This window comes from Lissotriton vulgaris, chromosome 12 (assembly GCF_964263255.1).
Source record: "Lissotriton vulgaris chromosome 12, aLisVul1.2, whole genome shotgun sequence".
Classification (NCBI taxonomy): Eukaryota; Metazoa; Chordata; class Amphibia; order Caudata; family Salamandridae; genus Lissotriton; species Lissotriton vulgaris.
This window is the reverse complement of record NC_141700.1, coordinates 491,806,619-491,833,977: the sequence shown is the minus strand read 5'-3', so window position 1 is coordinate 491,833,977 and position 27,359 is coordinate 491,806,619. Positions and strand designations below refer to the sequence as shown.

Sequence of the window (27,359 nt, the reverse complement as noted above, 5' to 3'; positions counted from 1 at the left end):
AAGGGGAACGGGAAGCGTGAATCAGGCTTTCACTGAAGTGGCACTGTAGGACTTTCGTCCCCAACGATTTTACGCTTTCCCCACCATCCCTCCAATCGATAGGCTGTGAGCCACCACTGTTCTATGCAAATAGCCATGCACTTTAAGTCCCTTTTTCACACGTATTTTCATTAAAGCTGAATATATAAGTATAGATCTGTCTAGGCTGGAGGCACTTGAAACAAGACTAACGAGCCCCTTCAAGTGTACCTGAGAGGAATCTGACTCAGGATTGGCCACCTTCTAAGGGCACCTCTAACGGGCACAAATATCGTGCAAGCCCTATGAAAAGCGCAGCATGAGTCTTGGTGCCACCTTTTAAAAGGAGAGTGACGTCTGGCCTCTGGCAGCAGGAATGTTGAGAAAAGAGAAAATATACTGCCTGCTATCGTGCAGTTTCAAGATAGTCAAGGAAAAGCAATCTCATGCACTGCCCAAGCTCTGTCCCATGATGCACCTCTCCTACACTCTGTCTATGCAAATGAGCAAGCAGAGAGATCAGGAATAAAACACCAAGCTCATGTTCCCTTATAACAGTAGCAGACAACTCCTAAATGTTCCCCAACTTCTAATGCTTTTCTTTTAAACAAATGATAAACAGCCTCACCTGTGGTAAGGCTTAAAAAAATTGAATAAACTCGTAAATGTTCCTCTCCACGGAAATCTTTAGTAAAAGGCGAAAGATTTTTTCGTTTTGAAGAGAAACCAGAGTAAGTTAGAATATGGCTCTCTGGGGGTTAGAGGCACCAGATCAAAGACCCTATCATTGCGAGGGTGAGGACCTGAGAGGTATTTGCAGCCTCTAAAAAAGAGGGCAAGAACTAGGCCGGCGAGGGAAACAGGATCAAACTTCAGAGTCTCTGCTCAAAGCACAGAAAAGCAAAAAGGTGGGCAGTTCCAAGTGTCTGCCTGGGAATATGCAAATTCTTTTTGTACACACCTCAGCTCATTAGGAGGTGTCGGGGCTGCCGGGCAAGGGGAACGGGAAGCGTGAATCAGGCTTTCACTGAAGTGGCACTGTAGGACTTTCGTCCCCAACGATTTTACGCTTTCCCCACCATCCCTCCAATCGATAGGCTGTGAGCCACCACTGTTCTATGCAAATAGCCATGCACTTTAAGTCCCTTTTTCACACGTATTTTCATTAAAGCTGAATATATAAGTATAGATCTGTCTAGGCTGGAGGCACTTGAAACAAGACTAACGAGCCCCTTCAAGTGTACCTGAGAGGAATCTGACTCAGGATTGGCCACCTTCTAAGGGCACCTCTAACGGGCACAAATATCGTGCAAGCCCTATGAAAAGCGCAGCGTGAGTCTTGGTGCCACCTTTTAAAAGGAGAGTGACGTCTGGCCTCTGGCAGCAGGAATGTTGAGAAAAGAGAAAATATACTGCCTGCTATCGTGCAGTTTCAAGATAGTCAAGGAAAAGCAATCTCATGCACTGCCCAAGCTCTTTCCCATGATGCACCTCTCCTACACTCTGTCTATGCAAATGAGCAAGCAGAGAGATCAGGAATAAAACACCAAGCTCATGTTCCCTTATAACAGTAGCAGACAACTCCTAAATATTCCCCAACTTCTAATGCTTTTCTTTTAAACAAATGATAAACAGCCTCACCTGTGGTAAGGCTTAAAAAAATTGAATAAACTCGTAAATGTTCCTCTCCACGGAAATCTTTAGTAAAAGGCGAAAGATTTTTTCGTTTTGAAGAGAAACCAGAGTAAGTTAGAATATGGCTCTCTGGGGGTTAGAGGCACCAGATCAAAGACCCTATCATTGCGAGGGTGAGGACCTGAGAGGTATTTGCAGCCTCTAAAAAAGAGGGCAAGAACTAGGCCGGCGAGGGAAACAGGATCAAACTTCAGAGTCTCTGCTCAAAGCACAGAAAAGCAAAAAGGTGGGCAGTTCCAAGTGTCTGCCTGGGAATATGCAAATTCTTTTTGTACACACCTCAGCTCATTAGGAGGTGTCGGGGCTGCTGGGCAAGGGGAACGGGAAGCGTGAATCAGGCTTTCACTGAAGTGGCACTGTAGGACTTTCGTCCCCAACGATTTTACGCTTTCCCCACCATCCCTCCAATCGATAGGCTGTGAGCCACCACTGTTCTATGCAAATAGCCATGCACTTTAAGTCCCTTTTTCACACGTATTTTCATTAAAGCTGAATATATAAGTATAGATCTGTCTAGGCTGGAGGCACTTGAAACAAGACTAACGAGCCCCTTCAAGTGTACCTGAGAGGAATCTGACTCAGGATTGGCCACCTTCTAAGGGCACCTCTAACGGGCACAAATATCGTGCAAGCCCTATGAAAAGCGCAGCATGAGTCTTGGTGCCACCTTTTAAAAGGAGAGTGACGTCTGGCCTCTGGCAGCAGGAATGTTGAGAAAAGAGAAAATATACTGCCTGCTATCGTGCAGTTTCAAGATAGTCAAGGAAAAGCAATCTCATGCACTGCCCAAGCTCTGTCCCATGATGCACCTCTCCTACACTCTGTCTATGCAAATGAGCAAGCAGAGAGATCAGGAATAAAACACCAAGCTCATGTTCCCTTATAACAGTAGCAGACAACTCCTAAATGTTCCCCAACTTCTAATGCTTTTCTTTTAAACAAATGATAAACAGCCTCACCTGTGGTAAGGCTTAAAAAAATTGAATAAACTCGTAAATGTTCCTCTCCACGGAAATCTTTAGTAAAAGGCGAAAGATTTTTTCGTTTTGAAGAGAAACCAGAGTAAGTTAGAATATGGCTCTCTGGGGGTTAGAGGCACCAGATCAAAGACCCTATCATTGCGAGGGTGAGGACCTGAGAGGTATTTGCAGCCTCTAAAAAAGAGGGCAAGAACTAGGCCGGCGAGGGAAACAGGATCAAACTTCAGAGTCTCTGCTCAAAGCACAGAAAAGCAAAAAGGTGGGCAGTTCCAAGTGTCTGCCTGGGAATATGCAAATTCTTTTTGTACACACCTCAGCTCATTAGGAGGTGTCGGGGCTGCTGGGCAAGGGGAACGGGAAGCGTGAATCAGGCTTTCACTGAAGTGGCACTGTAGGACTTTCGTCCCCAACGATTTTACGCTTTCCCCACCATCCCTCCAATCGATAGGCTGTGAGCCACCACTGTTCTATGCAAATAGCCATGCACTTTAAGTCCCTTTTTCACACGTATTTTCATTAAAGCTGAATATATAAGTATAGATCTGTCTAGGCTGGAGGCACTTGAAACAAGACTAACGAGCCCCTTCAAGTGTACCTGAGAGGAATCTGACTCAGGATTGGCCACCTTCTAAGGGCACCTCTAACGGGCACAAATATCGTGCAAGCCCTATGAAAAGCGCAGCGTGAGTCTTGGTGCCACCTTTTAAAAGGAGAGTGACGTCTGGCCTCTGGCAGCAGGAATGTTGAGAAAAGAGAAAATATACTGCCTGCTATCGTGCAGTTTCAAGATAGTCAAGGAAAAGCAATCTCATGCACTGCCCAAGCTCTTTCCCATGATGCACCTCTCCTACACTCTGTCTATGCAAATGAGCAAGCAGAGAGATCAGGAATAAAACACCAAGCTCATGTTCCCTTATAACAGTAGCAGACAACTCCTAAATATTCCCCAACTTCTAATGCTTTTCTTTTAAACAAATGATAAACAGCCTCACCTGTGGTAAGGCTTAAAAAAATTGAATAAACTCGTAAATGTTCCTCTCCACAGAAATCTTTAGTAAAAGGCGAAAGATTTTTTCGTTTTGAAGAGAAACCAGAGTAAGTTAGAATATGGCTCTCTGGGGGTTAGAGGCACCAGATCAAAGACCCTATCATTGCGAGGGTGAGGACCTGAGAGGTATTTGCAGCCTCTAAAAAAGAGGGCAAGAACTAGGCCGGCGAGGGAAACAGGATCAAACTTCAGAGTCTCTGCTCAAAGCACAGAAAAGCAAAAAGGTGGGCAGTTCCAAGTGTCTGCCTGGGAATATGCAAATTCTTTTTGTACACACCTCAGCTCATTAGGAGGTGTCGGGGCTGCTGGGCAAGGGGAACGGGAAGCGTGAATCAGGCTTTCACTGAAGTGGCACTGTAGGACTTTCGTCCCCAACGATTTTACGCTTTCCCCACCATCCCTCCAATCGATAGGCTGTGAGCCACCACTGTTCTATGCAAATAGCCATGCACTTTAAGTCCCTTTTTCACACGTATTTTCATTAAAGCTGAATATATAAGTATAGATCTGTCTAGGCTGGAGGCACATGAAACAAGACAAACGAGCCCCTTCAAGTGTACCTGAGAGGAATCTGACTCAGGATTGGCCACCCTCTAAGGGCACCTCTAACGGGCACAAATATCGTGCAAGCCCTATGAAAAGCGCAGCATGAGTCTTGGTGCCACCTTTTAAAAGGAGAGTGACGTCTGGCCTCTGGCAGCAGGAATGTTGAGAAAAGAGAAAATATACTGCCTGCTATCGTGCAGTTTCAAGATAGTCAAGGAAAAGCAATCTCATGCACTGCCCAAGCTCTGTCCCATGATGCACCTCTCCTACACTCTGTCTATGCAAATGAGCAAGCAGAGAGATCAGGAATAAAACACCAAGCTCATGTTCCCTTATAACAGTAGCAGACAACTCCTAAATGTTCCCCAACTTCTAATGCTTTTCTTTTAAACAAATGATAAACAGCCTCACCTGTGGTAAGGCTTAAAAAAATTGAATAAACTCGTAAATGTTCCTCTCCACGGAAATCTTTAGTAAAAGGCGAAAGATTTTTTCGTTTTGAAGAGAAACCAGAGTAAGTTAGAATATGGCTCTCTGGGGGTTAGAGGCACCAGATCAAAGACCCTATCATTGCGAGGGTGAGGACCTGAGAGGTATTTGCAGCCTCTAAAAAAGAGGGCAAGAACTAGGCCGGCGAGGGAAACAGGATCAAACTTCAGAGTCTCTGCTCAAAGCACAGAAAAGCAAAAAGGTGGGCAGTTCCAAGTGTCTGCCTGGGAATATGCAAATTCTTTTTGTACACACCTCAGCTCATTAGGAGGTGTCGGGGCTGCTGGGCAAGGGGAACGGGAAGCGTGAATCAGGCTTTCACTGAAGTGGCACTGTAGGACTTTCGTCCCCAACGATTTTACGCTTTCCCCACCATCCCTCCAATCGATAGGCTGTGAGCCACCACTGTTCTATGCAAATAGCCATGCACTTTAAGTCCCTTTTTCACACGTATTTTCATTAAAGCTGAATATATAAGTATAGATCTGTCTAGGCTGGAGGCACTTGAAACAAGACTAACGAGCCCCTTCAAGTGTACCTGAGAGGAATCTGACTCAGGATTGGCCACCTTCTAAGGGCACCTCTAACGGGCACAAATATCGTGCAAGCCCTATGAAAAGCGCAGCATGAGTCTTGGTGCCACCTTTTAAAAGGAGAGTGACGTCTGGCCTCTGGCAGCAGGAATGTTGAGAAAAGAGAAAATATACTGCCTGCTATCGTGCAGTTTCAAGATAGTCAAGGAAAAGCAATCTCATGCACTGCCCAAGCTCTGTCCCATGATGCACCTCTCCTACACTCTGTCTATGCAAATGAGCAAGCAGAGAGATCAGGAATAAAACACCAAGCTCATGTTCCCTTATAACAGTAGCAGACAACTCCTAAATGTTCCCCAACTTCTAATGCTTTTCTTTTAAACAAATGATAAACAGCCTCACCTGTGGTAAGGCTTAAAAAAATTGAATAAACTCGTAAATGTTCCTCTCCACGGAAATCTTTAGTAAAAGGCGAAAGATTTTTTCGTTTTGAAGAGAAACCAGAGTAAGTTAGAATATGGCTCTCTGGGGGTTAGAGGCACCAGATCAAAGACCCTATCATTGCGAGGGTGAGGACCTGAGAGGTATTTGCAGCCTCTAAAAAAGAGGGCAAGAACTAGGCCGGTGAGGGAAACAGGATCAAACTTCAGAGTCTCTGCTCAAAGCACAGAAAAGCAAAAAGGTGGGCAGTTCCAAGTGTCTGCCTGGGAATATGCAAATTCTTTTTGTACACACCTCAGCTCATTAGGAGGTGTCGGGGCTGCTGGGCAAGGGGAACGGGAAGCGTGAATCAGGCTTTCACTGAAGTGGCACTGTAGGACTTTCGTCCCCAACGATTTTACGCTTTCCCCACCATCCCTCCAATCGATAGGCTGTGAGCCACCACTGTTCTATGCAAATAGCCATGCACTTTAAGTCCCTTTTTCACACGTATTTTCATTAAAGCTGAATATATAAGTATAGATCTGTCTAGGCTGGAGGCACTTGAAACAAGACTAACGAGCCCCTTCAAGTGTACCTGAGAGGAATCTGACTCAGGATTGGCCACCTTCTAAGGGCACCTCTAACGGGCACAAATATCGTGCAAGCCCTATGAAAAGCGCAGCATGAGTCTTGGTGCCACCTTTTAAAAGGAGAGTGACGTCTGGCCTCTGGCAGCAGGAATGTTGAGAAAAGAGAAAATATACTGCCTGCTATCGTGCAGTTTCAAGATAGTCAAGGAAAAGCAATCTCATGCACTGCCCAAGCTCTGTCCCATGATGCACCTCTCCTACACTCTGTCTATGCAAATGAGCAAGCAGAGAGATCAGGAATAAAACACCAAGCTCATGTTCCCTTATAACAGTAGCAGACAACTCCTAAATGTTCCCCAACTTCTAATGCTTTTCTTTTAAACAAATGATAAACAGCCTCACCTGTGGTAAGGCTTAAAAAAATTGAATAAACTCGTAAATGTTCCTCTCCACGGAAATCTTTAGTAAAAGGCGAAAGATTTTTTCGTTTTGAAGAGAAACCAGAGTAAGTTAGAATATGGCTCTCTGGGGGTTAGAGGCACCAGATCAAAGACCCTATCATTGCGAGGGTGAGGACCTGAGAGGTATTTGCAGCCTCTAAAAAAGAGGGCAAGAACTAGGCCGGCGAGGGAAACAGGATCAAACTTCAGAGTCTCTGCTCAAAGCACAGAAAAGCAAAAAGGTGGGCAGTTCCAAGTGTCTGCCTGGGAATATGCAAATTCTTTTTGTACACACCTCAGCTCATTAGGAGGTGTCGGGGCTGCTGGGCAAGGGGAACGGGAAGCGTGAATCAGGCTTTCACTGAAGTGGCACTGTAGGACTTTCGTCCCCAACGATTTTACGCTTTCCCCACCATCCCTCCAATCGATAGGCTGTGAGCCACCACTGTTCTATGCAAATAGCCATGCACTTTAAGTCCCTTTTTCACACGTATTTTCATTAAAGCTGAATATATAAGTATAGATCTGTCTAGGCTGGAGGCACTTGAAACAAGACTAACGAGCCCCTTCAAGTGTACCTGAGAGGAATCTGACTCAGGATTGGCCACCTTCTAAGGGCACCTCTAACGGGCACAAATATCGTGCAAGCCCTATGAAAAGCGCAGCATGAGTCTTGGTGCCACCTTTTAAAAGGAGAGTGACGTCTGGCCTCTGGCAGCAGGAATGTTGAGAAAAGAGAAAATATACTGCCTGCTATCGTGCAGTTTCAAGATAGTCAAGGAAAAGCAATCTCATGCACTGCCCAAGCTCTGTCCCATGATGCACCTCTCCTACACTCTGTCTATGCAAATGAGCAAGCAGAGAGATCAGGAATAAAACACCAAGCTCATGTTCCCTTATAACAGTAGCAGACAACTCCTAAATGTTCCCCAACTTCTAATGCTTTTCTTTTAAACAAATGATAAACAGCCTCACCTGTGGTAAGGCTTAAAAAAATTGAATAAACTCGTAAATGTTCCTCTCCACGGAAATCTTTAGTAAAAGGCGAAAGATTTTTTCGTTTTGAAGAGAAACCAGAGTAAGTTAGAATATGGCTCTCTGGGGGTTAGAGGCACCAGATCAAAGACCCTATCATTGCGAGGGTGAGGACCTGAGAGGTATTTGCAGCCTCTAAAAAAGAGGGCAAGAACTAGGCCGGCGAGGGAAACAGGATCAAACTTCAGAGTCTCTGCTCAAAGCACAGAAAAGCAAAAAGGTGGGCAGTTCCAAGTGTCTGCCTGGGAATATGCAAATTCTTTTTGTACACACCTCAGCTCATTAGGAGGTGTCGGGGCTGCTGGGCAAGGGGAACGGGAAGCGTGAATCAGGCTTTCACTGAAGTGGCACTGTAGGACTTTCGTCCCCAACGATTTTACGCTTTCCCCACCATCCCTCCAATCGATAGGCTGTGAGCCACCACTGTTCTATGCAAATAGCCATGCACTTTAAGTCCCTTTTTCACACGTATTTTCATTAAAGCTGAATATATAAGTATAGATCTGTCTAGGCTGGAGGCACTTGAAACAAGACTAACGAGCCCCTTCAAGTGTACCTGAGAGGAATCTGACTCAGGATTGGCCACCTTCTAAGGGCACCTCTAACGGGCACAAATATCGTGCAAGCCCTATGAAAAGCGCAGCATGAGTCTTGGTGCCACCTTTTAAAAGGAGAGTGACGTCTGGCCTCTGGCAGCAGGAATGTTGAGAAAAGAGAAAATATACTGCCTGCTATCGTGCAGTTTCAAGATAGTCAAGGAAAAGCAATCTCATGCACTGCCCAAGCTCTGTCCCATGATGCACCTCTCCTACACTCTGTCTATGCAAATGAGCAAGCAGAGAGATCAGGAATAAAACACCAAGCTCATGTTCCCTTATAACAGTAGCAGACAACTCCTAAATGTTCCCCAACTTCTAATGCTTTTCTTTTAAACAAATGATAAACAGCCTCACCTGTGGTAAGGCTTAAAAAAATTGAATAAACTCGTAAATGTTCCTCTCCACGGAAATCTTTAGTAAAAGGCGAAAGATTTTTTCGTTTTGAAGAGAAACCAGAGTAAGTTAGAATATGGCTCTCTGGGGGTTAGAGGCACCAGATCAAAGACCCTATCATTGCGAGGGTGAGGACCTGAGAGGTATTTGCAGCCTCTAAAAAAGAGGGCAAGAACTAGGCCGGCGAGGGAAACAGGATCAAACTTCAGAGTCTCTGCTCAAAGCACAGAAAAGCAAAAAGGTGGGCAGTTCCAAGTGTCTGCCTGGGAATATGCAAATTCTTTTTGTACACACCTCAGCTCATTAGGAGGTGTCGCGGCTGCTGGGCAAGGGGAACGGGAAGCGTGAATCAGGCTTTCACTGAAGTGGCACTGTAGGACTTTCGTCCCCAACGATTTTACGCTTTCCCCACCATCCCTCCAATCGATAGGCTGTGAGCCACCACTGTTCTATGCAAATAGCCATGCACTTTAAGTCCCTTTTTCACACGTATTTTCATTAAAGCTGAATATATAAGTATAGATCTGTCTAGGCTGGAGGCACTTGAAACAAGACTAACGAGCCCCTTCAAGTGTACCTGAGAGGAATCTGACTCAGGATTGGCCACCTTCTAAGGGCACCTCTAACGGGCACAAATATCGTGCAAGCCCTATGAAAAGCGCAGCGTGAGTCTTGGTGCCACCTTTTAAAAGGAGAGTGACGTCTGGCCTCTGGCAGCAGGAATGTTGAGAAAAGAGAAAATATACTGCCTGCTATCGTGCAGTTTCAAGATAGTCAAGGAAAAGCAATCTCATGCACTGCCCAAGCTCTTTCCCATGATGCACCTCTCCTACACTCTGTCTATGCAAATGAGCAAGCAGAGAGATCAGGAATAAAACACCAAGCTCATGTTCCCTTATAACAGTAGCAGACAACTCCTAAATATTCCCCAACTTCTAATGCTTTTCTTTTAAACAAATGATAAACAGCCTCACCTGTGGTAAGGCTTAAAAAAATTGAATAAACTCGTAAATGTTCCTCTCCACAGAAATCTTTAGTAAAAGGCGAAAGATTTTTTCGTTTTGAAGAGAAACCAGAGTAAGTTAGAATATGGCTCTCTGGGGGTTAGAGGCACCAGATCAAAGACCCTATCATTGCGAGGGTGAGGACCTGAGAGGTATTTGCAGCCTCTAAAAAAGAGGGCAAGAACTAGGCCGGTGAGGGAAACAGGATCAAACTTCAGAGTCTCTGCTCAAAGCACAGAAAAGCAAAAAGGTGGGCAGTTCCAAGTGTCTGCCTGGGAATATGCAAATTCTTTTTGTACACACCTCAGCTCATTAGGAGGTGTCGGGGCTGCTGGGCAAGGGGAACGGGAAGCGTGAATCAGGCTTTCACTGAAGTGGCACTGTAGGACTTTCGTCCCCAACGATTTTACGCTTTCCCCACCATCCCTCCAATCGATAGGCTGTGAGCCACCACTGTTCTATGCAAATAGCCATGCACTTTAAGTCCCTTTTTCACACGTATTTTCATTAAAGCTGAATATATAAGTATAGATCTGTCTAGGCTGGAGGCACTTGAAACAAGACTAACGAGCCCCTTCAAGTGTACCTGAGAGGAATCTGACTCAGGATTGGCCACCTTCTAAGGGCACCTCTAACGGGCACAAATATCGTGCAAGCCCTATGAAAAGCGCAGCATGAGTCTTGGTGCCACCTTTTAAAAGGAGAGTGACGTCTGGCCTCTGGCAGCAGGAATGTTGAGAAAAGAGAAAATATACTGCCTGCTATCGTGCAGTTTCAAGATAGTCAAGGAAAAGCAATCTCATGCACTGCCCAAGCTCTGTCCCATGATGCACCTCTCCTACACTCTGTCTATGCAAATGAGCAAGCAGAGAGATCAGGAATAAAACACCAAGCTCATGTTCCCTTATAACAGTAGCAGACAACTCCTAAATGTTCCCCAACTTCTAATGCTTTTCTTTTAAACAAATGATAAACAGCCTCACCTGTGGTAAGGCTTAAAAAAATTGAATAAACTCGTAAATGTTCCTCTCCACGGAAATCTTTAGTAAAAGGCGAAAGATTTTTTCGTTTTGAAGAGAAACCAGAGTAAGTTAGAATATGGCTCTCTGGGGGTTAGAGGCACCAGATCAAAGACCCTATCATTGCGAGGGTGAGGACCTGAGAGGTATTTGCAGCCTCTAAAAAAGAGGGCAAGAACTAGGCCGGCGAGGGAAACAGGATCAAACTTCAGAGTCTCTGCTCAAAGCACAGAAAAGCAAAAAGGTGGGCAGTTCCAAGTGTCTGCCTGGGAATATGCAAATTCTTTTTGTACACACCTCAGCTCATTAGGAGGTGTCGCGGCTGCTGGGCAAGGGGAACGGGAAGCGTGAATCAGGCTTTCACTGAAGTGGCACTGTAGGACTTTCGTCCCCAACGATTTTACGCTTTCCCCACCATCCCTCCAATCGATAGGCTGTGAGCCACCACTGTTCTATGCAAATAGCCATGCACTTTAAGTCCCTTTTTCACACGTATTTTCATTAAAGCTGAATATATAAGTATAGATCTGTCTAGGCTGGAGGCACTTGAAACAAGACTAACGAGCCCCTTCAAGTGTACCTGAGAGGAATCTGACTCAGGATTGGCCACCTTCTAAGGGCACCTCTAACGGGCACAAATATCGTGCAAGCCCTATGAAAAGCGCAGCGTGAGTCTTGGTGCCACCTTTTAAAAGGAGAGTGACGTCTGGCCTCTGGCAGCAGGAATGTTGAGAAAAGAGAAAATATACTGCCTGCTATCGTGCAGTTTCAAGATAGTCAAGGAAAAGCAATCTCATGCACTGCCCAAGCTCTTTCCCATGATGCACCTCTCCTACACTCTGTCTATGCAAATGAGCAAGCAGAGAGATCAGGAATAAAACACCAAGCTCATGTTCCCTTATAACAGTAGCAGACAACTCCTAAATATTCCCCAACTTCTAATGCTTTTCTTTTAAACAAATGATAAACAGCCTCACCTGTGGTAAGGCTTAAAAAAATTGAATAAACTCGTAAATGTTCCTCTCCACAGAAATCTTTAGTAAAAGGCGAAAGATTTTTTCGTTTTGAAGAGAAACCAGAGTAAGTTAGAATATGGCTCTCTGGGGGTTAGAGGCACCAGATCAAAGACCCTATCATTGCGAGGGTGAGGACCTGAGAGGTATTTGCAGCCTCTAAAAAAGAGGGCAAGAACTAGGCCGGTGAGGGAAACAGGATCAAACTTCAGAGTCTCTGCTCAAAGCACAGAAAAGCAAAAAGGTGGGCAGTTCCAAGTGTCTGCCTGGGAATATGCAAATTCTTTTTGTACACACCTCAGCTCATTAGGAGGTGTCGGGGCTGCTGGGCAAGGGGAACGGGAAGCGTGAATCAGGCTTTCACTGAAGTGGCACTGTAGGACTTTCGTCCCCAACGATTTTACGCTTTCCCCACCATCCCTCCAATCGATAGGCTGTGAGCCACCACTGTTCTATGCAAATAGCCATGCACTTTAAGTCCCTTTTTCACACGTATTTTCATTAAAGCTGAATATATAAGTATAGATCTGTCTAGGCTGGAGGCACTTGAAACAAGACTAACGAGCCCCTTCAAGTGTACCTGAGAGGAATCTGACTCAGGATTGGCCACCTTCTAAGGGCACCTCTAACGGGCACAAATATCGTGCAAGCCCTATGAAAAGCGCAGCATGAGTCTTGGTGCCACCTTTTAAAAGGAGAGTGACGTCTGGCCTCTGGCAGCAGGAATGTTGAGAAAAGAGAAAATATACTGCCTGCTATCGTGCAGTTTCAAGATAGTCAAGGAAAAGCAATCTCATGCACTGCCCAAGCTCTGTCCCATGATGCACCTCTCCTACACTCTGTCTATGCAAATGAGCAAGCAGAGAGATCAGGAATAAAACACCAAGCTCATGTTCCCTTATAACAGTAGCAGACAACTCCTAAATGTTCCCCAACTTCTAATGCTTTTCTTTTAAACAAATGATAAACAGCCTCACCTGTGGTAAGGCTTAAAAAAATTGAATAAACTCGTAAATGTTCCTCTCCACGGAAATCTTTAGTAAAAGGCGAAAGATTTTTTCGTTTTGAAGAGAAACCAGAGTAAGTTAGAATATGGCTCTCTGGGGGTTAGAGGCACCAGATCAAAGACCCTATCATTGCGAGGGTGAGGACCTGAGAGGTATTTGCAGCCTCTAAAAAAGAGGGCAAGAACTAGGCCGGCGAGGGAAACAGGATCAAACTTCAGAGTCTCTGCTCAAAGCACAGAAAAGCAAAAAGGTGGGCAGTTCCAAGTGTCTGCCTGGGAATATGCAAATTCTTTTTGTACACACCTCAGCTCATTAGGAGGTGTCGGGGCTGCCGGGCAAGGGGAACGGGAAGCGTGAATCAGGCTTTCACTGAAGTGGCACTGTAGGACTTTCGTCCCCAACGATTTTACGCTTTCCCCACCATCCCTCCAATCGATAGGCTGTGAGCCACCACTGTTCTATGCAAATAGCCATGCACTTTAAGTCCCTTTTTCACACGTATTTTCATTAAAGCTGAATATATAAGTATAGATCTGTCTAGGCTGGAGGCACTTGAAACAAGACTAACGAGCCCCTTCAAGTGTACCTGAGAGGAATCTGACTCAGGATTGGCCACCTTCTAAGGGCACCTCTAACGGGCACAAATATCGTGCAAGCCCTATGAAAAGCGCAGCGTGAGTCTTGGTGCCACCTTTTAAAAGGAGAGTGACGTCTGGCCTCTGGCAGCAGGAATGTTGAGAAAAGAGAAAATATACTGCCTGCTATCGTGCAGTTTCAAGATAGTCAAGGAAAAGCAATCTCATGCACTGCCCAAGCTCTTTCCCATGATGCACCTCTCCTACACTCTGTCTATGCAAATGAGCAAGCAGAGAGATCAGGAATAAAACACCAAGCTCATGTTCCCTTATAACAGTAGCAGACAACTCCTAAATATTCCCCAACTTCTAATGCTTTTCTTTTAAACAAATGATAAACAGCCTCACCTGTGGTAAGGCTTAAAAAAATTGAATAAACTCGTAAATGTTCCTCTCCACGGAAATCTTTAGTAAAAGGCGAAAGATTTTTTCGTTTTGAAGAGAAACCAGAGTAAGTTAGAATATGGCTCTCTGGGGGTTAGAGGCACCAGATCAAAGACCCTATCATTGCGAGGGTGAGGACCTGAGAGGTATTTGCAGCCTCTAAAAAAGAGGGCAAGAACTAGGCCGGTGAGGGAAACAGGATCAAACTTCAGAGTCTCTGCTCAAAGCACAGAAAAGCAAAAAGGTGGGCAGTTCCAAGTGTCTGCCTGGGAATATGCAAATTCTTTTTGTACACACCTCAGCTCATTAGGAGGTGTCGGGGCTGCTGGGCAAGGGGAACGGGAAGCGTGAATCAGGCTTTCACTGAAGTGGCACTGTAGGACTTTCGTCCCCAACGATTTTACGCTTTCCCCACCATCCCTCCAATCGATAGGCTGTGAGCCACCACTGTTCTATGCAAATAGCCATGCACTTTAAGTCCCTTTTTCACACGTATTTTCATTAAAGCTGAATATATAAGTATAGATCTGTCTAGGCTGGAGGCACTTGAAACAAGACTAACGAGCCCCTTCAAGTGTACCTGAGAGGAATCTGACTCAGGATTGGCCACCTTCTAAGGGCACCTCTAACGGGCACAAATATCGTGCAAGCCCTATGAAAAGCGCAGCATGAGTCTTGGTGCCACCTTTTAAAAGGAGAGTGACGTCTGGCCTCTGGCAGCAGGAATGTTGAGAAAAGAGAAAATATACTGCCTGCTATCGTGCAGTTTCAAGATAGTCAAGGAAAAGCAATCTCATGCACTGCCCAAGCTCTGTCCCATGATGCACCTCTCCTACACTCTGTCTATGCAAATGAGCAAGCAGAGAGATCAGGAATAAAACACCAAGCTCATGTTCCCTTATAACAGTAGCAGACAACTCCTAAATGTTCCCCAACTTCTAATGCTTTTCTTTTAAACAAATGATAAACAGCCTCACCTGTGGTAAGGCTTAAAAAAATTGAATAAACTCGTAAATGTTCCTCTCCACGGAAATCTTTAGTAAAAGGCGAAAGATTTTTTCGTTTTGAAGAGAAACCAGAGTAAGTTAGAATATGGCTCTCTGGGGGTTAGAGGCACCAGATCAAAGACCCTATCATTGCGAGGGTGAGGACCTGAGAGGTATTTGCAGCCTCTAAAAAAGAGGGCAAGAACTAGGCCGGCGAGGGAAACAGGATCAAACTTCAGAGTCTCTGCTCAAAGCACAGAAAAGCAAAAAGGTGGGCAGTTCCAAGTGTCTGCCTGGGAATATGCAAATTCTTTTTGTACACACCTCAGCTCATTAGGAGGTGTCGGGGCTGCTGGGCAAGGGGAACGGGAAGCGTGAATCAGGCTTTCACTGAAGTGGCACTGTAGGACTTTCGTCCCCAACGATTTTACGCTTTCCCCACCATCCCTCCAATCGATAGGCTGTGAGCCACCACTGTTCTATGCAAATAGCCATGCACTTTAAGTCCCTTTTTCACACGTATTTTCATTAAAGCTGAATATATAAGTATAGATCTGTCTAGGCTGGAGGCACTTGAAACAAGACTAACGAGCCCCTTCAAGTGTACCTGAGAGGAATCTGACTCAGGATTGGCCACCTTCTAAGGGCACCTCTAACGGGCACAAATATCGTGCAAGCCCTATGAAAAGCGCAGCGTGAGTCTTGGTGCCACCTTTTAAAAGGAGAGTGACGTCTGGCCTCTGGCAGCAGGAATGTTGAGAAAAGAGAAAATATACTGCCTGCTATCGTGCAGTTTCAAGATAGTCAAGGAAAAGCAATCTCATGCACTGCCCAAGCTCTTTCCCATGATGCACCTCTCCTACACTCTGTCTATGCAAATGAGCAAGCAGAGAGATCAGGAATAAAACACCAAGCTCATGTTCCCTTATAACAGTAGCAGACAACTCCTAAATATTCCCCAACTTCTAATGCTTTTCTTTTAAACAAATGATAAACAGCCTCACCTGTGGTAAGGCTTAAAAAAATTGAATAAACTCGTAAATGTTCCTCTCCACAGAAATCTTTAGTAAAAGGCGAAAGATTTTTTCGTTTTGAAGAGAAACCAGAGTAAGTTAGAATATGGCTCTCTGGGGGTTAGAGGCACCAGATCAAAGACCCTATCATTGCGAGGGTGAGGACCTGAGAGGTATTTGCAGCCTCTAAAAAAGAGGGCAAGAACTAGGCCGGTGAGGGAAACAGGATCAAACTTCAGAGTCTCTGCTCAAAGCACAGAAAAGCAAAAAGGTGGGCAGTTCCAAGTGTCTGCCTGGGAATATGCAAATTCTTTTTGTACACACCTCAGCTCATTAGGAGGTGTCGGGGCTGCTGGGCAAGGGGAACGGGAAGCGTGAATCAGGCTTTCACTGAAGTGGCACTGTAGGACTTTCGTCCCCAACGATTTTACGCTTTCCCCACCATCCCTCCAATCGATAGGCTGTGAGCCACCACTGTTCTATGCAAATAGCCATGCACTTTAAGTCCCTTTTTCACACGTATTTTCATTAAAGCTGAATATATAAGTATAGATCTGTCTAGGCTGGAGGCACTTGAAACAAGACTAACGAGCCCCTTCAAGTGTACCTGAGAGGAATCTGACTCAGGATTGGCCACCTTCTAAGGGCACCTCTAACGGGCACAAATATCGTGCAAGCCCTATGAAAAGCGCAGCATGAGTCTTGGTGCCACCTTTTAAAAGGAGAGTGACGTCTGGCCTCTGGCAGCAGGAATGTTGAGAAAAGAGAAAATATACTGCCTGCTATCGTGCAGTTTCAAGATAGTCAAGGAAAAGCAATCTCATGCACTGCCCAAGCTCTGTCCCATGATGCACCTCTCCTACACTCTGTCTATGCAAATGAGCAAGCAGAGAGATCAGGAATAAAACACCAAGCTCATGTTCCCTTATAACAGTAGCAGACAACTCCTAAATGTTCCCCAACTTCTAATGCTTTTCTTTTAAACAAATGATAAACAGCCTCACCTGTGGTAAGGCTTAAAAAAATTGAATAAACTCGTAAATGTTCCTCTCCACGGAAATCTTTAGTAAAAGGCGAAAGATTTTTTCGTTTTGAAGAGAAACCAGAGTAAGTTAGAATATGGCTCTCTGGGGGTTAGAGGCACCAGATCAAAGACCCTATCATTGCGAGGGTGAGGACCTGAGAGGTATTTGCAGCCTCTAAAAAAGAGGGCAAGAACTAGGCCGGCGAGGGAAACAGGATCAAACTTCAGAGTCTCTGCTCAAAGCACAGAAAAGCAAAAAGGTGGGCAGTTCCAAGTGTCTGCCTGGGAATATGCAAATTCTTTTTGTACACACCTCAGCTCATTAGGAGGTGTCGGGGCTGCCGGGCAAGGGGAACGGGAAGCGTGAATCAGGCTTTCACTGAAGTGGCACTGTAGGACTTTCGTCCCCAACGATTTTACGCTTTCCCCACCATCCCTCCAATCGATAGGCTGTGAGCCACCACTGTTCTATGCAAATAGCCATGCACTTTAAGTCCCTTTTTCACACGTATTTTCATTAAAGCTGAATATATAAGTATAGATCTGTCTAGGCTGGAGGCACTTGAAACAAGACTAACGAGCCCCTTCAAGTGTACCTGAGAGGAATCTGACTCAGGATTGGCCACCTTCTAAGGGCACCTCTAACGGGCACAAATATCGTGCAAGCCCTATGAAAAGCGCAGCGTGAGTCTTGGTGCCACCTTTTAAAAGGAGAGTGACGTCTGGCCTCTGGCAGCAGGAATGTTGAGAAAAGAGAAAATATACTGCCTGCTATCGTGCAGTTTCAAGATAGTCAAGGAAAAGCAATCTCATGCACTGCCCAAGCTCTTTCCCATGATGCACCTCTCCTACACTCTGTCTATGCAAATGAGCAAGCAGAGAGATCAGGAATAAAACACCAAGCTCATGTTCCCTTATAACAGTAGCAGACAACTCCTAAATATTCCCCAACTTCTAATGCTTTTCTTTTAAACAAATGATAAACAGCCTCACCTGTGGTAAGGCTTAAAAAAATTGAATAAACTCGTAAATGTTCCTCTCCACGGAAATCTTTAGTAAAAGGCGAAAGATTTTTTCGTTTTGAAGAGAAACCAGAGTAAGTTAGAATATGGCTCTCTGGGGGTTAGAGGCACCAGATCAAAGACCCTATCATTGCGAGGGTGAGGACCTGAGAGGTATTTGCAGCCTCTAAAAAAGAGGGCAAGAACTAGGCCGGTGAGGGAAACAGGATCAAACTTCAGAGTCTCTGCTCAAAGCACAGAAAAGCAAAAAGGTGGGCAGTTCCAAGTGTCTGCCTGGGAATATGCAAATTCTTTTTGTACACACCTCAGCTCATTAGGAGGTGTCGGGGCTGCTGGGCAAGGGGAACGGGAAGCGTGAATCAGGCTTTCACTGAAGTGGCACTGTAGGACTTTCGTCCCCAACGATTTTACGCTTTCCCCACCATCCCTCCAATCGATAGGCTGTGAGCCACCACTGTTCTATGCAAATAGCCATGCACTTTAAGTCCCTTTTTCACACGTATTTTCATTAAAGCTGAATATATAAGTATAGATCTGTCTAGGCTGGAGGCACTTGAAACAAGACTAACGAGCCCCTTCAAGTGTACCTGAGAGGAATCTGACTCAGGATTGGCCACCTTCTAAGGGCACCTCTAACGGGCACAAATATCGTGCAAGCCCTATGAAAAGCGCAGCATGAGTCTTGGTGCCACCTTTTAAAAGGAGAGTGACGTCTGGCCTCTGGCAGCAGGAATGTTGAGAAAAGAGAAAATATACTGCCTGCTATCGTGCAGTTTCAAGATAGTCAAGGAAAAGCAATCTCATGCACTGCCCAAGCTCTGTCCCATGATGCACCTCTCCTACACTCTGTCTATGCAAATGAGCAAGCAGAGAGATCAGGAATAAAACACCAAGCTCATGTTCCCTTATAACAGTAGCAGACAACTCCTAAATGTTCCCCAACTTCTAATGCTTTTCTTTTAAACAAATGATAAACAGCCTCACCTGTGGTAAGGCTTAAAAAAATTGAATAAACTCGTAAATGTTCCTCTCCACGGAAATCTTTAGTAAAAGGCGAAAGATTTTTTCGTTTTGAAGAGAAACCAGAGTAAGTTAGAATATGGCTCTCTGGGGGTTAGAGGCACCAGATCAAAGACCCTATCATTGCGAGGGTGAGGACCTGAGAGGTATTTGCAGCCTCTAAAAAAGAGGGCAAGAACTAGGCCGGCGAGGGAAACAGGATCAAACTTCAGAGTCTCTGCTCAAAGCACAGAAAAGCAAAAAGGTGGGCAGTTCCAAGTGTCTGCCTGGGAATATGCAAATTCTTTTTGTACACACCTCAGCTCATTAGGAGGTGTCGGGGCTGCCGGGCAAGGGGAACGGGAAGCGTGAATCAGGCTTTCACTGAAGTGGCACTGTAGGACTTTCGTCCCCAACGATTTTACGCTTTCCCCACCATCCCTCCAATCGATAGGCTGTGAGCCACCACTGTTCTATGCAAATAGCCATGCACTTTAAGTCCCTTTTTCACACGTATTTTCATTAAAGCTGAATATATAAGTATAGATCTGTCTAGGCTGGAGGCACTTGAAACAAGACTAACGAGCCCCTTCAAGTGTACCTGAGAGGAATCTGACTCAGGATTGGCCACCTTCTAAGGGCACCTCTAACGGGCACAAATATCGTGCAAGCCCTATGAAAAGCGCAGCGTGAGTCTTGGTGCCACCTTTTAAAAGGAGAGTGACGTCTGGCCTCTGGCAGCAGGAATGTTGAGAAAAGAGAAAATATACTGCCTGCTATCGTGCAGTTTCAAGATAGTCAAGGAAAAGCAATCTCATGCACTGCCCAAGCTCTTTCCCATGATGCACCTCTCCTACACTCTGTCTATGCAAATGAGCAAGCAGAGAGATCAGGAATAAAACACCAAGCTCATGTTCCCTTATAACAGTAGCAGACAACTCCTAAATATTCCCCAACTTCTAATGCTTTTCTTTTAAACAAATGATAAACAGCCTCACCTGTGGTAAGGCTTAAAAAAATTGAATAAACTCGTAAATGTTCCTCTCCACGGAAATCTTTAGTAAAAGGCGAAAGATTTTTTCGTTTTGAAGAGAAACCAGAGTAAGTTAGAATATGGCTCTCTGGGGGTTAGAGGCACCAGATCAAAGACCCTATCATTGCGAGGGTGAGGACCTGAGAGGTATTTGCAGCCTCTAAAAAAGAGGGCAAGAACTAGGCCGGTGAGGGAAACAGGATCAAACTTCAGAGTCTCTGCTCAAAGCACAGAAAAGCAAAAAGGTGGGCAGTTCCAAGTGTCTGCCTGGGAATATGCAAATTCTTTTTGTACACACCTCAGCTCATTAGGAGGTGTCGGGGCTGCTGGGCAAGGGGAACGGGAAGCGTGAATCAGGCTTTCACTGAAGTGGCACTGTAGGACTTTCGTCCCCAACGATTTTACGCTTTCCCCACCATCCCTCCAATCGATAGGCTGTGAGCCACCACTGTTCTATGCAAATAGCCATGCACTTTAAGTCCCTTTTTCACACGTATTTTCATTAAAGCTGAATATATAAGTATAGATCTGTCTAGGCTGGAGGCACTTGAAACAAGACTAACGAGCCCCTTCAAGTGTACCTGAGAGGAATCTGACTCAGGATTGGCCACCTTCTAAGGGCACCTCTAACGGGCACAAATATCGTGCAAGCCCTATGAAAAGCGCAGCATGAGTCTTGGTGCCACCTTTTAAAAGGAGAGTGACGTCTGGCCTCTGGCAGCAGGAATGTTGAGAAAAGAGAAAATATACTGCCTGCTATCGTGCAGTTTCAAGATAGTCAAGGAAAAGCAATCTCATGCACTGCCCAAGCTCTGTCCCATGATGCACCTCTCCTACACTCTGTCTATGCAAATGAGCAAGCAGAGAGATCAGGAATAAAACACCAAGCTCATGTTCCCTTATAACAGTAGCAGACAACTCCTAAATGTTCCCCAACTTCTAATGCTTTTCTTTTAAACAAATGATAAACAGCCTCACCTGTGGTAAGGCTTAAAAAAATTGAATAAACTCGTAAATGTTCCTCTCCACGGAAATCTTTAGTAAAAGGCGAAAGATTTTTTCGTTTTGAAGAGAAACCAGAGTAAGTTAGAATATGGCTCTCTGGGGGTTAGAGGCACCAGATCAAAGACCCTATCATTGCGAGGGTGAGGACCTGAGAGGTATTTGCAGCCTCTAAAAAAGAGGGCAAGAACTAGGCCGGCGAGGGAAACAGGATCAAACTTCAGAGTCTCTGCTCAAAGCACAGAAAAGCAAAAAGGTGGGCAGTTCCAAGTGTCTGCCTGGGAATATGCAAATTCTTTTTGTACACACCTCAGCTCATTAGGAGGTGTCGGGGCTGCTGGGCAAGGGGAACGGGAAGCGTGAATCAGGCTTTCACTGAAGTGGCACTGTAGGACTTTCGTCCCCAACGATTTTACGCTTTCCCCACCATCCCTCCAATCGATAGGCTGTGAGCCACCACTGTTCTATGCAAATAGCCATGCACTTTAAGTCCCTTTTTCACACGTATTTTCATTAAAGCTGAATATATAAGTATAGATCTGTCTAGGCTGGAGGCACTTGAAACAAGACTAACGAGCCCCTTCAAGTGTACCTGAGAGGAATCTGACTCAGGATTGGCCACCTTCTAAGGGCACCTCTAACGGGCACAAATATCGTGCAAGCCCTATGAAAAGCGCAGCGTGAGTCTTGGTGCCACCTTTTAAAAGGAGAGTGACGTCTGGCCTCTGGCAGCAGGAATGTTGAGAAAAGAGAAAATATACTGCCTGCTATCGTGCAGTTTCAAGATAGTCAAGGAAAAGCAATCTCATGCACTGCCCAAGCTCTTTCCCATGATGCACCTCTCCTACACTCTGTCTATGCAAATGAGCAAGCAGAGAGATCAGGAATAAAACACCAAGCTCATGTTCCCTTATAACAGTAGCAGACAACTCCTAAATATTCCCCAACTTCTAATGCTTTTCTTTTAAACAAATGATAAACAGCCTCACCTGTGGTAAGGCTTAAAAAAATTGAATAAACTCGTAAATGTTCCTCTCCACGGAAATCTTTAGTAAAAGGCGAAAGATTTTTTCGTTTTGAAGAGAAACCAGAGTAAGTTAGAATATGGCTCTCTGGGGGTTAGAGGCACCAGATCAAAGACCCTATCATTGCGAGGGTGAGGACCTGAGAGGTATTTGCAGCCTCTAAAAAAGAGGGCAAGAACTAGGCCGGCGAGGGAAACAGGATCAAACTTCAGAGTCTCTGCTCAAAGCACAGAAAAGCAAAAAGGTGGGCAGTTCCAAGTGTCTGCCTGGGAATATGCAAATTCTTTTTGTACACACCTCAGCTCATTAGGAGGTGTCGGGGCTGCTGGGCAAGGGGAACGGGAAGCGTGAATCAGGCTTTCACTGAAGTGGCACTGTAGGACTTTCGTCCCCAACGATTTTACGCTTTCCCCACCATCCCTCCAATCGATAGGCTGTGAGCCACCACTGTTCTATGCAAATAGCCATGCACTTTAAGTCCCTTTTTCACACGTATTTTCATTAAAGCTGAATATATAAGTATAGATCTGTCTAGGCTGGAGGCACATGAAACAAGACAAACGAGCCCCTTCAAGTGTACCTGAGAGGAATCTGACTCAGGATTGGCCACCCTCTAAGGGCACCTCTAACGGGCACAAATAACGGGCAAGCCCTATGAAAAGCGCAGCATGACTCTTGGTGCCACCTTTTAAAAGGAGAGTGACGTCTGGCCTCTGGCAGCAGGAATGTTGAGAAAAGAGAAAATACACTGCCTGCTATCGTGCAGTTTCAAGATAGTCAAGGAAAAGCAATCTCATGCACTGCCCAAGCTCTTTCCCATGATGCACCTCTCCTACACTCTGTCTATGCAAATGAGCAAGCAGAGAGATCAGGAATAAAACACCAAGCTCATGTTCCCTTATAACAGTAGCAGACAACTCCTAAATGTTCCCCAACTTCTAATGCTTTTCTTTTAAACAAATGATAAACAGCCTCACCTGTGGTAAGGCTTAAAAAAATTGAATAAACTCGTAAATGTTCCTCTCCACGGAAATCTTTAGTAAAAGGCGAAAGATTTTTTCGTTTTGAAGAGAAACCAGAGTAAGTTAGAATATGGCTCTCTGGGGGTTAGAGGCACCAGATCAAAGACCCTATCATTGCGAGGGTGAGGACCTGAGAGGTATTTGCAGCCTCTAAAAAAGAGGGCAAGAACTAGGCCGGCGAGGGAAACAGGATCAAACTTCAGAGTCTCTGCTCAAAGCACAGAAAAGCAAAAAGGTGGGCAGTTCCAAGTGTCTGCCTGGGAATATGCAAATTCTTTTTGTACACACCTCAGCTCATTAGGAGGTGTCGGGGCTGCTGGGCAAGGGGAACGGGAAGCGTGAATCAGGCTTTCACTGAAGTGGCACTGTAGGACTTTCGTCCCCAACGATTTTACGCTTTCCCCACCATCCCTCCAATCGATAGGCTGTGAGCCACCACTGTTCTATGCAAATAGCCATGCACTTTAAGTCCCTTTTTCACACGTATTTTCATTAAAGCTGAATATATAAGTATAGATCTGTCTAGGCTGGAGGCACTTGAAACAAGACTAACGAGCCCCTTCAAGTGTACCTGAGAGGAATCTGACTCAGGATTGGCCACCTTCTAAGGGCACCTCTAACGGGCACAAATATCGTGCAAGCCCTATGAAAAGCGCAGCATGAGTCTTGGTGCCACCTTTTAAAAGGAGAGTGACGTCTGGCCTCTGGCAGCAGGAATGTTGAGAAAAGAGAAAATATACTGCCTGCTATCGTGCAGTTTCAAGATAGTCAAGGAAAAGCAATCTCATGCACTGCCCAAGCTCTGTCCCATGATGCACCTCTCCTACACTCTGTCTATGCAAATGAGCAAGCAGAGAGATCAGGAATAAAACACCAAGCTCATGTTCCCTTATAACAGTAGCAGACAACTCCTAAATGTTCCCCAACTTCTAATGCTTTTCTTTTAAACAAATGATAAACAGCCTCACCTGTGGTAAGGCTTAAAAAAATTGAATAAACTCGTAAATGTTCCTCTCCACGGAAATCTTTAGTAAAAGGCGAAAGATTTTTTCGTTTTGAAGAGAAACCAGAGTAAGTTAGAATATGGCTCTCTGGGGGTTAGAGGCACCAGATCAAAGACCCTATCATTGCGAGGGTGAGGACCTGAGAGGTATTTGCAGCCTCTAAAAAAGAGGGCAAGAACTAGGCCGGCGAGGGAAACAGGATCAAACTTCAGAGTCTCTGCTCAAAGCACAGAAAAGCAAAAAGGTGGGCAGTTCCAAGTGTCTGCCTGGGAATATGCAAATTCTTTTTGTACACACCTCAGCTCATTAGGAGGTGTCGCGGCTGCTGGGCAAGGGGAACGGGAAGCGTGAATCAGGCTTTCACTGAAGTGGCACTGTAGGACTTTCGTCCCCAACGATTTTACGCTTTCCCCACCATCCCTCCAATCGATAGGCTGTGAGCCACCACTGTTCTATGCAAATAGCCATGCACTTTAAGTCCCTTTTTCACACGTATTTTCATTAAAGCTGAATATATAAGTATAGATCTGTCTAGGCTGGAGGCACTTGAAACAAGACTAACGAGCCCCTTCAAGTGTACCTGAGAGGAATCTGACTCAGGATTGGCCACCTTCTAAGGGCACCTCTAACGGGCACAAATATCGTGCAAGCCCTATGAAAAGCGCAGCGTGAGTCTTGGTGCCACCTTTTAAAAGGAGAGTGACGTCTGGCCTCTGGCAGCAGGAATGTTGAGAAAAGAGAAAATATACTGCCTGCTATCGTGCAGTTTCAAGATAGTCAAGGAAAAGCAATCTCATGCACTGCCCAAGCTCTTTCCCATGATGCACCTCTCCTACACTCTGTCTATGCAAATGAGCAAGCAGAGAGATCAGGAATAAAACACCAAGCTCATGTTCCCTTATAACAGTAGCAGACAACTCCTAAATATTCCCCAACTTCTAATGCTTTTCTTTTAAACAAATGATAAACAGCCTCACCTGTGGTAAGGCTTAAAAAAATTGAATAAACTCGTAAATGTTCCTCTCCACAGAAATCTTTAGTAAAAGGCGAAAGATTTTTTCGTTTTGAAGAGAAACCAGAGTAAGTTAGAATATGGCTCTCTGGGGGTTAGAGGCACCAGATCAAAGACCCTATCATTGCGAGGGTGAGGACCTGAGAGGTATTTGCAGCCTCTAAAAAAGAGGGCAAGAACTAGGCCGGTGAGGGAAACAGGATCAAACTTCAGAGTCTCTGCTCAAAGCACAGAAAAGCAAAAAGGTGGGCAGTTCCAAGTGTCTGCCTGGGAATATGCAAATTCTTTTTGTACACACCTCAGCTCATTAGGAGGTGTCGGGGCTGCTGGGCAAGGGGAACGGGAAGCGTGAATCAGGCTTTCACTGAAGTGGCACTGTAGGACTTTCGTCCCCAACGATTTTACGCTTTCCCCACCATCCCTCCAATCGATAGGCTGTGAGCCACCACTGTTCTATGCAAATAGCCATGCACTTTAAGTCCCTTTTTCACACGTATTTTCATTAAAGCTGAATATATAAGTATAGATCTGTCTAGGCTGGAGGCACTTGAAACAAGACTAACGAGCCCCTTCAAGTGTACCTGAGAGGAATCTGACTCAGGATTGGCCACCTTCTAAGGGCACCTCTAACGGGCACAAATATCGTGCAAGCCCTATGAAAAGCGCAGCATGAGTCTTGGTGCCACCTTTTAAAAGGAGAGTGACGTCTGGCCTCTGGCAGCAGGAATGTTGAGAAAAGAGAAAATATACTGCCTGCTATCGTGCAGTTTCAAGATAGTCAAGGAAAAGCAATCTCATGCACTGCCCAAGCTCTGTCCCATGATGCACCTCTCCTACACTCTGTCTATGCAAATGAGCAAGCAGAGAGATCAGGAATAAAACACCAAGCTCATGTTCCCTTATAACAGTAGCAGACAACTCCTAAATGTTCCCCAACTTCTAATGCTTTTCTTTTAAACAAATGATAAACAGCCTCACCTGTGGTAAGGCTTAAAAAAATTGAATAAACTCGTAAATGTTCCTCTCCACGGAAATCTTTAGTAAAAGGCGAAAGATTTTTTCGTTTTGAAGAGAAACCAGAGTAAGTTAGAATATGGCTCTCTGGGGGTTAGAGGCACCAGATCAAAGACCCTATCATTGCGAGGGTGAGGACCTGAGAGGTATTTGCAGCCTCTAAAAAAGAGGGCAAGAACTAGGCCGGCGAGGGAAACAGGATCAAACTTCAGAGTCTCTGCTCAAAGCACAGAAAAGCAAAAAGGTGGGCAGTTCCAAGTGTCTGCCTGGGAATATGCAAATTCTTTTTGTACACACCTCAGCTCATTAGGAGGTGTCGCGGCTGCTGGGCAAGGGGAACGGGAAGCGTGAATCAGGCTTTCACTGAAGTGGCACTGTAGGACTTTCGTCCCCAACGATTTTACGCTTTCCCCACCATCCCTCCAATCGATAGGCTGTGAGCCACCACTGTTCTATGCAAATAGCCATGCACTTTAAGTCCCTTTTTCACACGTATTTTCATTAAAGCTGAATATATAAGTATAGATCTGTCTAGGCTGGAGGCACTTGAAACAAGACTAACGAGCCCCTTCAAGTGTACCTGAGAGGAATCTGACTCAGGATTGGCCACCTTCTAAGGGCACCTCTAACGGGCACAAATATCGTGCAAGCCCTATGAAAAGCGCAGCATGAGTCTTGGTGCCACCTTTTAAAAGGAGAGTGACGTCTGGCCTCTGGCAGCAGGAATGTTGAGAAAAGAGAAAATATACTGCCTGCTATCGTGCAGTTTCAAGATAGTCAAGGAAAAGCAATCTCATGCACTGCCCAAGCTCTGTCCCATGATGCACCTCTCCTACACTCTGTCTATGCAAATGAGCAAGCAGAGAGATCAGGAATAAAACACCAAGCTCATGTTCCCTTATAACAGTAGCAGACAACTCCTAAATGTTCCCCAACTTCTAATGCTTTTCTTTTAAACAAATGATAAACAGCCTCACCTGTGGTAAGGCTTAAAAAAATTGAATAAACTCGTAAATGTTCCTCTCCACGGAAATCTTTAGTAAAAGGCGAAAGATTTTTTCGTTTTGAAGAGAAACCAGAGTAAGTTAGAATATGGCTCTCTGGGGGTTAGAGGCACCAGATCAAAGACCCTATCATTGCGAGGGTGAGGACCTGAGAGGTATTTGCAGCCTCTAAAAAAGAGGGCAAGAACTAGGCCGGCGAGGGAAACAGGATCAAACTTCAGAGTCTCTGCTCAAAGCACAGAAAAGCAAAAAGGTGGGCAGTTCCAAGTGTCTGCCTGGGAATATGCAAATTCTTTTTGTACACACCTCAGCTCATTAGGAGGTGTCGCGGCTGCTGGGCAAGGGGAA

The 27,359-nt window shown here is 45.3% G+C and overlaps 27 non-coding genes across 27 annotated transcripts; all 27 read right to left on the bottom strand.

The window, feature by feature from the left end:
* Positions 1 to 638: 638 nt before the first annotated feature.
* On the bottom strand, positions 639 to 753 carry LOC147677450 (U5 spliceosomal RNA). The gene has a single exon (XR_015303387.1). It is a non-coding gene; the product is annotated as a U5 spliceosomal RNA (small nuclear RNA).
* An 898-nt stretch (positions 754 to 1,651) lies between these two features.
* Positions 1,652 to 1,766, bottom strand: LOC147677449 (U5 spliceosomal RNA). Its single transcript, XR_015303386.1, has one exon. It is a non-coding gene; the product is annotated as a U5 spliceosomal RNA (small nuclear RNA).
* An 898-nt stretch (positions 1,767 to 2,664) lies between these two features.
* Positions 2,665 to 2,779, bottom strand: LOC147677448 (U5 spliceosomal RNA). The gene has a single exon (XR_015303385.1). It is a non-coding gene; the product is annotated as a U5 spliceosomal RNA (small nuclear RNA).
* Positions 2,780 to 3,677: 898 nt separating this feature from the next.
* LOC147677447 (U5 spliceosomal RNA) lies at positions 3,678 to 3,792 on the bottom strand. The gene has a single exon (XR_015302727.1). It is a non-coding gene; the product is annotated as a U5 spliceosomal RNA (small nuclear RNA).
* Positions 3,793 to 4,690: 898 nt separating this feature from the next.
* On the bottom strand, positions 4,691 to 4,805 carry LOC147677446 (U5 spliceosomal RNA). The gene has a single exon (XR_015303384.1). It is a non-coding gene; the product is annotated as a U5 spliceosomal RNA (small nuclear RNA).
* An 898-nt stretch (positions 4,806 to 5,703) lies between these two features.
* On the bottom strand, positions 5,704 to 5,818 carry LOC147677445 (U5 spliceosomal RNA). Its single transcript, XR_015303383.1, has one exon. It is a non-coding gene; the product is annotated as a U5 spliceosomal RNA (small nuclear RNA).
* An 898-nt stretch (positions 5,819 to 6,716) lies between these two features.
* Positions 6,717 to 6,831, bottom strand: LOC147677444 (U5 spliceosomal RNA). Its single transcript, XR_015303382.1, has one exon. It is a non-coding gene; the product is annotated as a U5 spliceosomal RNA (small nuclear RNA).
* Positions 6,832 to 7,729: 898 nt separating this feature from the next.
* LOC147677443 (U5 spliceosomal RNA) lies at positions 7,730 to 7,844 on the bottom strand. Its single transcript, XR_015303381.1, has one exon. It is a non-coding gene; the product is annotated as a U5 spliceosomal RNA (small nuclear RNA).
* An 898-nt stretch (positions 7,845 to 8,742) lies between these two features.
* LOC147677442 (U5 spliceosomal RNA) lies at positions 8,743 to 8,857 on the bottom strand. Its single transcript, XR_015303380.1, has one exon. It is a non-coding gene; the product is annotated as a U5 spliceosomal RNA (small nuclear RNA).
* An 898-nt stretch (positions 8,858 to 9,755) lies between these two features.
* Positions 9,756 to 9,870, bottom strand: LOC147677441 (U5 spliceosomal RNA). Its single transcript, XR_015302726.1, has one exon. It is a non-coding gene; the product is annotated as a U5 spliceosomal RNA (small nuclear RNA).
* Positions 9,871 to 10,768: 898 nt separating this feature from the next.
* On the bottom strand, positions 10,769 to 10,883 carry LOC147677440 (U5 spliceosomal RNA). The gene has a single exon (XR_015303379.1). It is a non-coding gene; the product is annotated as a U5 spliceosomal RNA (small nuclear RNA).
* Positions 10,884 to 11,781: 898 nt separating this feature from the next.
* Positions 11,782 to 11,896, bottom strand: LOC147677439 (U5 spliceosomal RNA). Its single transcript, XR_015302725.1, has one exon. It is a non-coding gene; the product is annotated as a U5 spliceosomal RNA (small nuclear RNA).
* Positions 11,897 to 12,794: 898 nt separating this feature from the next.
* Positions 12,795 to 12,909, bottom strand: LOC147677438 (U5 spliceosomal RNA). Its single transcript, XR_015303378.1, has one exon. It is a non-coding gene; the product is annotated as a U5 spliceosomal RNA (small nuclear RNA).
* An 898-nt stretch (positions 12,910 to 13,807) lies between these two features.
* LOC147677437 (U5 spliceosomal RNA) lies at positions 13,808 to 13,922 on the bottom strand. The gene has a single exon (XR_015303377.1). It is a non-coding gene; the product is annotated as a U5 spliceosomal RNA (small nuclear RNA).
* Positions 13,923 to 14,820: 898 nt separating this feature from the next.
* LOC147677436 (U5 spliceosomal RNA) lies at positions 14,821 to 14,935 on the bottom strand. Its single transcript, XR_015303376.1, has one exon. It is a non-coding gene; the product is annotated as a U5 spliceosomal RNA (small nuclear RNA).
* Positions 14,936 to 15,833: 898 nt separating this feature from the next.
* On the bottom strand, positions 15,834 to 15,948 carry LOC147677435 (U5 spliceosomal RNA). The gene has a single exon (XR_015302723.1). It is a non-coding gene; the product is annotated as a U5 spliceosomal RNA (small nuclear RNA).
* An 898-nt stretch (positions 15,949 to 16,846) lies between these two features.
* LOC147677434 (U5 spliceosomal RNA) lies at positions 16,847 to 16,961 on the bottom strand. The gene has a single exon (XR_015303375.1). It is a non-coding gene; the product is annotated as a U5 spliceosomal RNA (small nuclear RNA).
* Positions 16,962 to 17,859: 898 nt separating this feature from the next.
* LOC147677433 (U5 spliceosomal RNA) lies at positions 17,860 to 17,974 on the bottom strand. Its single transcript, XR_015303374.1, has one exon. It is a non-coding gene; the product is annotated as a U5 spliceosomal RNA (small nuclear RNA).
* An 898-nt stretch (positions 17,975 to 18,872) lies between these two features.
* Positions 18,873 to 18,987, bottom strand: LOC147677432 (U5 spliceosomal RNA). The gene has a single exon (XR_015303373.1). It is a non-coding gene; the product is annotated as a U5 spliceosomal RNA (small nuclear RNA).
* An 898-nt stretch (positions 18,988 to 19,885) lies between these two features.
* On the bottom strand, positions 19,886 to 20,000 carry LOC147677431 (U5 spliceosomal RNA). Its single transcript, XR_015303372.1, has one exon. It is a non-coding gene; the product is annotated as a U5 spliceosomal RNA (small nuclear RNA).
* An 898-nt stretch (positions 20,001 to 20,898) lies between these two features.
* LOC147677430 (U5 spliceosomal RNA) lies at positions 20,899 to 21,013 on the bottom strand. Its single transcript, XR_015303371.1, has one exon. It is a non-coding gene; the product is annotated as a U5 spliceosomal RNA (small nuclear RNA).
* An 898-nt stretch (positions 21,014 to 21,911) lies between these two features.
* On the bottom strand, positions 21,912 to 22,026 carry LOC147677429 (U5 spliceosomal RNA). Its single transcript, XR_015303370.1, has one exon. It is a non-coding gene; the product is annotated as a U5 spliceosomal RNA (small nuclear RNA).
* An 898-nt stretch (positions 22,027 to 22,924) lies between these two features.
* LOC147677428 (U5 spliceosomal RNA) lies at positions 22,925 to 23,039 on the bottom strand. Its single transcript, XR_015303369.1, has one exon. It is a non-coding gene; the product is annotated as a U5 spliceosomal RNA (small nuclear RNA).
* An 898-nt stretch (positions 23,040 to 23,937) lies between these two features.
* LOC147677427 (U5 spliceosomal RNA) lies at positions 23,938 to 24,052 on the bottom strand. The gene has a single exon (XR_015303368.1). It is a non-coding gene; the product is annotated as a U5 spliceosomal RNA (small nuclear RNA).
* An 898-nt stretch (positions 24,053 to 24,950) lies between these two features.
* Positions 24,951 to 25,065, bottom strand: LOC147677426 (U5 spliceosomal RNA). Its single transcript, XR_015302722.1, has one exon. It is a non-coding gene; the product is annotated as a U5 spliceosomal RNA (small nuclear RNA).
* An 898-nt stretch (positions 25,066 to 25,963) lies between these two features.
* Positions 25,964 to 26,078, bottom strand: LOC147677425 (U5 spliceosomal RNA). Its single transcript, XR_015303367.1, has one exon. It is a non-coding gene; the product is annotated as a U5 spliceosomal RNA (small nuclear RNA).
* Positions 26,079 to 26,976: 898 nt separating this feature from the next.
* LOC147677424 (U5 spliceosomal RNA) lies at positions 26,977 to 27,091 on the bottom strand. The gene has a single exon (XR_015303366.1). It is a non-coding gene; the product is annotated as a U5 spliceosomal RNA (small nuclear RNA).
* Between the last annotated feature and the right edge of the window lie 268 nt (positions 27,092 to 27,359).